Source organism: Arachis hypogaea, chromosome 6, assembly GCF_003086295.3.
Source record: "Arachis hypogaea cultivar Tifrunner chromosome 6, arahy.Tifrunner.gnm2.J5K5, whole genome shotgun sequence".
NCBI classification, from domain to species: Eukaryota; Viridiplantae; Streptophyta; class Magnoliopsida; order Fabales; family Fabaceae; genus Arachis; species Arachis hypogaea.
Window position 1 is genome coordinate 91,716,813 of NC_092041.1, and position 12,038 is coordinate 91,728,850.

Sequence of the window (12,038 nt, forward strand, 5' to 3'; positions counted from 1 at the left end):
CCACAACCTAACCATATTCACATAATTACACTCAATCAAAACTAAACCTATCTCATCTACACAATTCAATTCAATTTCGTCACCTTCCCCTCCAAAATTCCTAATTTCTTATTATTCCATATTCCTCCCATTTATTCACACACTCAATATTCAATATCCATTCAATCTCATATGACATCACACAATACACACATCACTTACCTTTTTTTATCTCTTTTCGGCCTCAGATTCACAGTCTCCGGTCCAAATTCACAATTTAAATACATATTCCACAAACCCATATTCATTATCCAATTCATCAAATTCTCAACACACCAAACATACAAATTCACACAATTCTCAATCCAATCATTAATTTACATTACATATTAACTATACATATTAGTACCAACCATTTACACAATCCAAACTTAATCCTAGGGGCATCTAGCCTAGGAATTCTCATCACACCACATGGTACTTAAATAAAACTTAAACCGTACCTCTTGAAGCCAAGCCAATTGAGCCTCTTCTTTGGAAGACTCCACCAACCTTAGCTCCAAGCCTCACCAAAGCTCCACAAGCAACACCAACCTCCCAATTGTGTACCAAAATCAACCAATATTCTAACATAACCAATTTCACACTTAACAATCAACCTAGGATTCATGAAAATGATAAATCACAAGGGTTGGAGGGTTTCTTACCTTAACCCACTGTACTTTATGTTGAATATCACCAGTGGCTTATACTAGAGTACTCCTAAATAACCAAAATCACAAGATTTCCTCAAAACCCAAACCAAATTCGAATTTAAAGAGAAAAACAAAAACTGGGCAGAGGACAATGAAATACTCACCACAAAAATTAGATAGAATGTAGAGGATGAGAAGAGCAATGCATGGCCATAAACGGCTCGTCGATTGGAGCTCTGTAGCTCAAGTTATGGTGGTTTGAAGTTGATGGTGGCTAGGGTTTGATTTCTCCACTCTCTTCTCTCTTCAACACCGAACCTCTCTCTCAAAATGGGGGAAAATGATTTGTTTTTTGCTGAAATGAGTCTTTATATAATGTGGGCTTGGATCCACTTAGGCTCGGTTCACTTGGTTTAACCCGTTGGCCCAATTTTGGGCCAAAACCTTTAAGATTAGAGTTTTAAATTGTATTTTAAATATTTCTATATTACCAAATTATAAATTCTTATTTCTTAACCTTGTTCACTTCTAATTAGTTTCCTCAGCCACAGTACCGGACAGATCTCAGTCTGTATTGCTGGTCAAATTTTCACTGCGCGATTTTACGCAGAAAACTATGTTTTTCGACTCAGAAAAATCAACTGAGTCCAAATATCCTACTTAAATCTTCAAATTTTGATTGCTAAATTTTCTAATCATATCCACTTATATTTAATTTATTATTTACTTAATTACAAATTGACCGGGTTTTACAGAGGAAACAAGTGCGGAGCCGAGTTTGAGCACCCCCTGAAAGCTACAAGACTCCAGTTAAAAAAATAATTGAGGGGTTGAGGGAGAAAGGTTTTCGGTGGATGACACGAGTAAAGGTTTACAAAGATGATTCAACCAATGTGTATGAAACGATATTCATGTTGGACCACAAAGCGCATTTGGAGGGGGATAGATTCCACTTCATGTCTTTAAGACCCAGATAAGATGTAGAAAATATAGTAAATTTGTCTTCGGTTATTACATTAACGTTAAGGATTTTTCTAAAAAGTCTTATTCTAATATATTTAATAAATTTTCGTTCTGTGGATGGTCTCTGCAATGTGTATGCTTCTCAACAACAGAAAATGTCGCAGATTTGATGAAGAAATATACTATGTGCCAACAGATATTATGGTAAGCCAAATTTTTTATTCCTTAAATAATTTTTTGATGAAGAATTTGATTCATTTTTGTTGATAATTGAGCTTTTTTTACTGCTAGTTCAAATCTTATGTAATTTTGATTCATCTCTTAATTTAATTGAGTTTATTTGCATGTAGAAATGAATTAAAATATGCTTTTCTTGTTAATTGAATGTTTATGACGTTTTGTTCAAATCTAAACCAAATTCGGTTCATTTGTGAATTGAGTTAGGTTTACTTGATACTAAGTATTCACTAAATCCGTTATTCCTTAAGAAATTTGGTTCATCTTTTTGTTTAATTGAGTTTAATTGCATGAAAAAATGAATTGAAATGTGCTTTCTTGCTGATTGAATGTATATGACTACTAGTTCAAATTTGATATAATTTTGGTTTATTTCTTAGTTTAGTTTAGGTTTATTTGAATCCACAAATGAATTTGATGTGTTGATGATTGAGCTTTTTTTACTGCTAGTTCAAATTTGATATAAATTCAGTTTATTTGTAATTTAACTGAGGTTCATTTTGCAGAATTTAATGTTGGGGAAGCATAAGGCCGACTACATTGATCCAAAAACTAAGAAGGCCTACCGGATTGGTGAATTTAAGAACTTCCTATATTTTCTAGACAAAAGAAAACAGGCATCTCATATATTTGTAAGTTATGATTTCTAAAACTTCTTTAATAATTCTATCATTTGCTATCATTTAGATTGAAATATTCTATTCTTTTCCCAAGCTTCAACTATTTGCACCAGTTTGCAATGGAGGCCATTGGTGGCTGTGGATTGTGATCAAGGGAAATCATCAGATAGAATTTTCACAAAAATAATCTCGTCGAAGTATAATCTAAACTGATAGACAACCCTTAATCAAATTTAATTTTGTTTGTCACTTAAGTCAAACCCAATAAAATCCGAGAGTATTTAAACCTCGGGTCGTCTCTCAAAGAAATTGTAGAGAAGTGTGCATATTATTAGTTATGGGGTATGTTTTGGGGTTTTGGGTTTGATAGATGATAAACCACTATTTTACAGTTTATCTTATATTCAATTGAGTGGATTTTATCAATTTTCATACACTTATTCATATGATTTGCATGATTTTACGTTTTCCTTCCTATTTTGTGCTATGATTGAAAATGTGCTTCTTTGGCCTTAAATTTCCTATGTTTAGTCCTCTCTTATTACCATTAGATGCCGTGATATGTGCATTAAGTGATTTCAGAGATTATAGGGCAGGAATAGCTCAGAAGATGGAAATGAAGCATGCAAAAGTGGAAGGAACACAAGAAAATGAAGGAACTGCTAAAGCTGTCCAGCCTGACCTCTTGGTACTAAATCGATCATAACATGAGATACAGAGATCCAAATGACACAGTTCTAGTTGCTTTGGAAAGCTAACGTTCGGGGCTTCGCAACAATATATAATTTGCTATAGCTTCCCCGAAGCCAGGCGACGCGAACGCGTGGATCACGCGGACGCGTGACCTGGCAAAAATCTAATCTACGCTAACGCGTGGACGACGCGTCCGTGTCACTTTGCCGTGACCTGTACGGACCAGAAATTGCTGTTTTTGACCCAGTTTTTGGCCCAAAAAATACATATTAGAGGCTATAAAGTGGCGGAATCCATCCATTCATTTAACACATATCATACACATCATACACACAATTTTTAGGTTTAGATGTAGTCTTTAGAGAGAGAGGCTCTCTCCTCTCTCTTAGGATTAGGATTAGGATTTCTATTAGGATTAGGATTTCATCTTCTTCAATCACAGGTTCAATGTTCCTTTTACTTATTTTCTCAATTTGGTTTATGAACTCTTTATGTTTGGATTGATTTTCTTTTATTAATGCAATTTGAGGTATTTCAGATCTATGATTTTTATTTAACTTTTTATATTCTTGGCTTTAATTGATTAATTGGAGACTCTTGAGTTATCAAACTCATCGTGATCGATAATTGTTATTTTTGCTAATTGATTTGAATTCCAATAACTCTAGTCTTTTCTTAGGAATTGACTAGGACTTGAGGGATCAAATTAATTAGTCCACTTGACCTTCCTTTGTTTAGTAAAGGTTAACTAAGTGGGATTAAAACCCAATTCTCATCACACCTGATAAGGATAACTAGGATAGGACTTTTAATTTTCATACCTTGCCAAGAGTTTTCTCATTATTAATTTATTTCCTACAATTTATTTCTCTTGTTCAAACCTTTTAAAAACCCAAAAATACTGTTTTCCATAACCAATAATAAAACACACCTCCCTGCAATTCCTTGAGAAGACGACCCGAGGTTTAAATACTTCGGTTATAAATTTTATTGGGTTTGCTTAAGTGACAACTAAAACTTTTGTACAAAAGGCTTTTCTATTGGTTTAGAAACTATACTTACAACGCGAGTATATTTTTAAATTTCTTTACCAATAGAACTCCGATCGTCAAAATGGCACCGTTGCCGGGGAATTGCAAATGTGTGCCTTATTATTGGTTATTGTAAATATTTTTTCTTTTGCTTGTTTATTTGTTTTTATTTTTAATTTTTATTAGCTACTATGAATTCTCACCCCTGTCGCTATGAGTTTGGTTCCAATGTTGTTGCAAGGAATGGAAATTATAACAGGAACATGCATCCAGGTCAAAACAATCAAAGATGGAAGGAGCCACGAGGATCTAATCAACCCTTTCGGCAACAACACCTTCTACAGTACCACAGACAAAGACCATCCTACAATGCATGCCAAGACAATAGTTATGGTGGACTATTTCGTGACAACCAACCTCCACCAAATTACTATGGTCAAGAGCCATTCCAGGGAGCATACCAAGATGATGAATATGGTAGACCCCCTTGTAGTTACCAACAAGCCCCACCATATGCTTATGAACCACTTCCCCAACATACCTTTGAACCACCAAACTCATAAGCCCCTTATCACCAAACACCCCCATATGACCCCAACCCTTATCCACCATATCAACCACCCTATGAGCCATATGAGCCATACATAGAACTACCCCAATTCCAACCCAATTACTCCCAAGGACCACCGCCTCCATATACACCACATCCATATCCATCAATCCAAGAGCCTTATGATCCTACTTATGATATCCGAGTAGAACAAGAGTCAAGGGATCGTCTCAAGGAAATAATGGATCAATTTCAAGCAACCCTGCGTCAATTGGACCGAGCAATAAACCGAACAACACCTGAAGCTTTCATGGCTAAAGAATCTCAACTTGAGAACAAGGAATTGAAGTGTGCTGTACAACAAGTGGAAAAGATGGAGAATGATGAACCACCCTCTTATCATGAACCTTTCTTCCCAATTAATGAGCCCTTACATCCACTTCAACCTTCAATGCATGACACTATTGGTGTTCTTCTTCAAGGGTAAAGAGAGATAAAACGGAGAATACTAGAATTCGTGACTGTCTTTACTGAGGTAGTACACCGATTAGCTTCCCAACATTTGAATATTCAAGGTACTCCCATGGCTACATGTGGAAAATCCAAAGAAGAGTGCAGCATGAAGGCAACATTAGAAACTCCGGTGGACAGTGAGCAGCATAAATTTGTATTGGAACAAGTGGAGGAAGCCATAATAGTTGTAGAGGAAGAAGTGGTTAAAGATTTAGGAGATGCTGAACCTCCATGGTAATCTGAAATTGTAGAGTACTCCTCCAATAAGATCAAAATGGATGTCAAGAAGGTGATGAGCGGATAATTTATACGCTTTTTGGCATTTTTTTAGGTAGTTTTTAGTAGGATTTAGCTACTTTTAGGGATGTTTTCATTAGTTTTTATGCTAAATTCACATTTCTAGACTTTACTATGAGTTTGTGTATTTTTCTATGATTTCAGGTATTTTTTGGCTGAAATTGAGGGACCTGAGCAAAAGTCTGATAGAGGGCTAACAAAGGACTGCTGATGCTGTTGGATTCTGACCTCCCTGCACTCAAAATGAATTTTTTGGAGCTACAGAACTTCAAATGGTGCGCTCTCAACGTTGTTGGAAAGTAGACATCTAGGGCTTTCCAGCAATATATAATAATCCATACTTTGTTTGAGTTTAGACGACACAAACTGGCGTTCAACGCCAGTTCCATGCTGCTTTCTAGAGTAAAACGCTAGAAACACGTCACGAACCAGAGTTAAACGCCAAAAACATGTTACAACTTGGCGTTTAACTCCAGGAGAAGCCTCTGCACGTGTAAAGCTTAAGCTCAGCCCAAGCACACACCAAGTGGGCCCCAGAAGTGGATTTTTGCATCATTTACTCAATTCTGTAAACCCTAATAGCTAGTCTAGTATAAATAGGACATTTTACTATTGTATTAGACATCTTGGATTCCTTAATCAGAATCTTCGTGGTATAAGCTAGAACCCTTTGGCGGCCACTCTTGAGAATCCGAAAAGTCTGAACCTTGTCTGTGGTATTCCGAGTAGGATTCAAGGATTGAATGACTGTGACGAGCTTCAAACTCGCGATTGTTGGGCGTGGTGACAGACACAAAAGAATAAATGGATTCTATTCCGACATGATCGAGAACCGACAGATGATTAGCCATGCTGTGATAGAGCATTTGGACCATTTTCACTGAGAGGATGGGATGTAGCTATTGACAATGGTGATGCCCTACATACAGCTTGCCATGGAAAGGAGTATGAAGGATTGGATGAAAGCAGTAGGAAAGCAGAGATTCAGAAGGAACACAGCATCTCCATACACTTATCTGAAATTCTTACCAATGATTTACATAAGTATCTCTATCTTTATTTTATGCTTTATTTATTATTATTTTCGAAAACTATTATAATCATTTGAATCAGCCTAATTGAGATTTACAAGATGACCATAGCTTGCTTCATACCAACAATCTCCGTGGGATCGACTCTTACTCACGTAAGGTTTATTACTTGGACGACCCAGTGCACTTGCTGGTTAGTTGTGTGAAGTTGTGAAGAATGTGAGTGAACCATAGTAGTGTGCACCAAGTTTTTGGAGCCATTGCTAAGAATTGTTCAAGTTATGAAAAGAGTAAATCATAATTTTGTCTATCAAGTTTTTCATGCCGTTGCCGGGGATTGTTCGAGTTTGGACAACTGATGATTCATCTTGTTGCTCAGATTAGGTAATTTTCTTTTCAAAAAGTTTTCAAAAATCTTTCAAAATTTTTTTCTTTGTTTGCGTTTTTCCAAAAATAATAAAAATACAAAAAATTAATAAAATCATAAAAATAAAAAATATCTTGTGTTTCTTGTTTGAGTCTAGTGTCAATTTTTAAGTTTGGTGTCAATTGCATGTTTTTAAAATTTATGCATTTTTTGAAAATTCATGCATGTGTTCTTCATGATCTTCAAGTTGTTCTTGGCAAGTCTTCTTGTTTGATCTTGATATTTTCTTGTTTTGTATTTTTTTTTGTTTCTCATATGAATTTTTGAATTCTTAGTGTCTAAATATGAAAAATTTCTAAGTTTGATGTCTTGCATGTTTTCTTTTCTTGAAAATTTTTCAAAAATAAAATCTTGATGTTCATCTTGACATTCAAAGTATTCTTGGTGTTCATCTTGACATTCATAGTGTTCTTGCATGCATCATGTGTTTTGATTCATAATTTTTATGTTGTGAGTCATTTTTGTGTTTTTCTCTCTCCTCATTAAAAATTTAAAAATAAAAAATATATTTCCCTTATTTCTCTTATAAAATTTGAAATTTTGGGTTAACTTAGTCAAAAATTTTTAAAATAAGTTGTTTCTTTTTAGTCAAGTCAAGATTTCAATTTTTAAAAAAAATCCTATCTTTTCAAAAATCAAATCTTTTTCATTTTTTATGATTTTCGAAAATTTGAAAATATTTTTTTAAATCTTTTTCTTAATTTCATTTCAAATTTTTGAAAACTTTGCTAACAATTAATGTGATTGATTCAAAAATTTGAAGTTTGTTACTTTCTTGTTAAGAAAGGTTCAATCTTTAAATTCTAGAATCATATCTTTTAGTTTCTTGTTAGTCAAGTAATCAATTTTAATTTTAAAAAATAAAATTTTTTTCAAAATATATTTTCAATCATATCTTTTCAAATCATATCTTTTTCAAAATCAATTTCAAAAATCTTTTCTAACTTCTTATCTTTTCAAAATTGATTTTCAAATCTTTTTCAACTAACTAATTGACTTTTTGTTTGTTTCTTATCTTTTTCAAAACCACCTAACTACTTTTCTCTTTCTAATTTTCGAAAATCAACCTCCCCCTTTTTCAAAATTCTTTTTTATTAACTAATTGTTTTAAATTTTAATTTTATCTTACCTCTTCTCTTAATTTTCAAATTTTAACTAATAATTAAAATAAAAACAAAAATATTTTTCCTTTTAGTTAAAATTCGAATTTTCTCCTCTCTCTCATCTCTTTTCTATTTATTTATTCATTTACTAACACTTCTCTTCATCTAAAAATTCGAACCCTCTCCTCTATCTGTGTTCGAATTTTTCTCATCCTTCTTCTATTCTTTTATTCTTCTACTCACATAAAGGAATCTCTATACTGTGACATAGAGGATTCCAGAATTTCTTTGTTTTCTTCTCTTTCATATGAGCAGGAACAAGGAAAAAGGCATTCTTGTTGAAGCTGATCCTGAACCTAAAAGGAATCTGAAGAGGAAATTAAGAGAAGCTAAAATACAACAATCCAAAGACAACCTTACTGAAATTTTTGAACAAGAAAAGGATATGGCAGCCGAACCCAACAACAATAACGCAAGGAGGATGCTTGGTGATTATACTACACCTACTTCCAAATTTGATGGCAGAAGCATCTCAATCCCTTCTATTGGAGCAAATAATTTTGAGCTGAAACCTCAACTAGTTGCTCTAATGCAACAGAACTGCAAGTTTCATGGACTTCCATCAGAAGATCCCTATAAGTTTTTAACTGAGTTCTTGCAGATCTGTGAGACTGTTAAGACTAATGGAGTATATCCTAAAGTCTACACTCTCATGCTTTTCCCTTTTGCTGTAAGAGACAGAGCTAGAACATGGTTGGACTCACAACCTAAAGATAGCTTGGACTCTTGGGATAAGCTGGTCACGGCCTTCTTGGCTAAGTTCTTTCCTCCTCAAAAACTGAGCAAGCTTAGAGTGGATGTTCAGACCTTCAAACAGAAAGATGGTGAATCCCTCTATGAAGCTTGGGAAAGATACAAGCAGATGACCAAAAGATGTCCTTCTGACATGCTTTCAAAGTGGATCATTTTGGATATATTCTATTATGGTTTATCTGAGTTCTCTAAGATGTCACTGGACCATTCTGCAGGTGGATCCATTCACCTAAAGAAAATGCCTACAGAAGCTCAAGAACTCATTGACATGGTTGTAAATAACCAATTCAGGTACACCTCTGAGAGGAATTCTGTGAGTAATAGGACGCCTCAGAGGAAGGAAGTTCTTGAAATTGATGTTCTGAATGCCATATTGGCTTAGAATAAAATGTTGACTCAGCAAGTCAACATGATCTCTCAAAGTCTGAATGGATGGCAAAATGCATCCAACAGTACTAAAGAGGCATCTTCTGAAGAAGAAGCTTATGATCCTGAGAACCCTGCAATGGCAGAGGTGAATTACATGGGTGAACCCTATGGGAACACCTACAATTCTTTATGGAGAAATCATCCAAACTTTTCATGGAAGGATCAACAAAAGCCCCAACAAGGCTTTAATAATGGTGAAAGAAACAGGCTTAGCAATAGCAAGCCCTTTCCATCACCTTCTCAGTAAAAGACAGAGAATTCTGAGCAAAGCTCCTCTAGCTTAGCAAATATAGTCTCTGATCTGTCTAAGGCCACTTTAAGTTTCATGAGTAAAACAAGGTCCTCCATCAGAAATTTGGAGGCACAAGTGGGCAACTGAGTAAGAAAATCACTAAAACACCTCCTAGTACTCTCCCAAGCAATACTGAAGAGAATTCGAAAAGAGAGTGCAAGGCCATTGACATAATCAAAATGGCCGAACCTAGAGAGGAAGGGAAGGACGTAAATCCCAATGAGGAAGACCTCATAGGACGTCTCCCAGACAAGAAGGAGTTCCTTATTGAGGACCTAAAGGAAACTGAGGCTTATATAGAGACCATAGAGATTCCATTAAACCTCCTTCTGCCATTCATGAGCTCTGAAAACTATTCTTCCCCTGAAGAGGATGAAGATGTAACTGGAGAGCAAGTTTCTCAATATCTAGGAGCTATCATGAAGCTGAATGCCAAGTTGTTTGGTAATGAGACCTGGGAAGATGCACCTCCCTTGCTCATTAGTGAACTAGATACATGGGTTCAACAAACTTTACCTCAAAAGAAACAAGATCCTGGTAAATTCTTAATACCCTGTACCATGGGCACCATGACCTTTGAGAAGGCTCTGTGTGACCTGGGGTCAGGTATAAATCTCATGCCACTCTCTGTAATGGAGAACCTGGGAATCTTTGAGGTACAAGTTGCAAGAATCTCATTAGAGATGTGATGAGCGGATAATTTATACGCTTTTTGGCATTGTTTTTAGTATGTTTGAGTTAGTTTTTATTTAAAATTCACTTTTCTAGACTTTACTATGAGTTTGTATGTTTTTCTGTGATTTCAGGTATTTTCTGGCTGAAATTGAGGGACCTGAGCAAAAATCTGATTCAGAGGCTGAAAAGGACTGCAGATGCTGTTGGATTCTGACCTCCCTGCACTCAAAGTGGATTTTCTGCATTTATAGAAGCCCAATTGGCGTTCTTTCAACTGCGTTGGAAAGTAGACATCTTGGGCTTTCCAGCAATGTATAATAGTCCATACTTTTCCCGCGATTTGATGGCCCAAACAGGCGTTCCAAGTCAGCTCAAGAATTCTGGCGTAAAACGCCGGAACTGGCACAAGAATGGGAGTTAAATGCCCAAACTGGCACAAAAGCTGGCGTTTAACTCCAAGAAGAGTCTCTACATGAAAATGCTTCAATGATCAGCCCAAGCACACACCAAGTGGGCCCGGAAGTGGATTTTTATGTCATTTACTCATCTTTGTAAACCCTAAGCTACTAGTTCTCTACAAATAGGACCTTTTGCTATTGTATTTTCATCTTTTGATCACTTTAGATCTTAGATCAGATCTTGGTTCTTCTGGTTCCCTCTCTGGGGCCAAAGCCAATGATCACCATTATCACTTATGTATTTTCAACGGTGGAGTTTCTACACACCATAGATTAAGGTGTGGAGCTCTGCTGTACCTCGAGTATTAATGCAATTACTATTGTTCTTCTATTCAATTCGGCTTATTCTTGTTCTAAGATATCACTTGTTCCTCAACTTGATGAATGTGATGATCCGTGACACTTATCATCATTCTCACCTATGAACGTGTGCCTGACAACCACCTCCGTTCTACCTTAGATTGAGTGGATATCTCTTGGATCCCTTAGTCGGAATCTTCGTGGTATAAGCTAGAATTGATGGCGGCATTCAAGAGAATCCGGAAGGTCTAAACCTTGTCTGTGGTATTCTGAGTAGGATTCAAGGATTGAATGACTGTGACGAGCTTCAAACTCGCGATTGTGGGGCGTTAGTGACAGACGCAAAAGAATAACTGGATTCTATTCCGACATGATCGAGAACCGACAGCTGAATAGCCGTGCTGTGACAGAGCGCGTTGAACATTTTCACTGAGAGGATGGGAGGTAGCCACTGACAACGGTGAAACCCTACATACAGCTTGCCATGGAAAGGAGTAAGAAGGATTGGATGAAGACAGTAGGAAAGCAGAGAGACGGAAGGGACAAAGCATCTCCATACGCTTATCTGAAATTCTCACCAATGAATTACATAAGTATCTCTATCTTTATTTTATGCTTTATTCATAAATCATTCATAACCATTTGAATCTGCCTGACTGAGATTTACAAGATGACCATAGCTTGTTTCATACCAACAATCTCCGTGGGATCGACCCTTACTCGCGTAAGGTTTATTACTTGGACGACCCAGTGCACTTGCTGGTTAGTTGTGCGAAGTTGTGATAAAGAGTTGAGATTGCAATTGAGTGTACCATGTTGATGGCGCCATTGATGATCACAATTTTGTGCACCAAGATGGCAGACAAGTCAGTAAAACAAGCTTATGGATTGGTAGAGGACGTGTTGGTGAAGGTTAAAGGCCTTTACATCCC

The 12,038-nt window shown here is 36.1% G+C and overlaps 1 non-coding gene and 1 pseudogene across 1 annotated transcript; one reads left to right on the top strand and one right to left on the bottom strand.

The window, feature by feature from the left end:
• The first annotated feature begins 1,766 nt into the window (after positions 1–1,766).
• The window catches only part of LOC112805726 (protein LATERAL BRANCHING OXIDOREDUCTASE 1-like), a 55,858-nt pseudogene continuing 45,586 nt past the window's right edge, over positions 1,767–12,038 (top strand).
• LOC112699684 (small nucleolar RNA R71) lies at positions 8,984–9,091 on the bottom strand. Its single transcript, XR_003152627.1, has one exon. It is a non-coding gene; the product is annotated as a small nucleolar RNA R71 (small nucleolar RNA).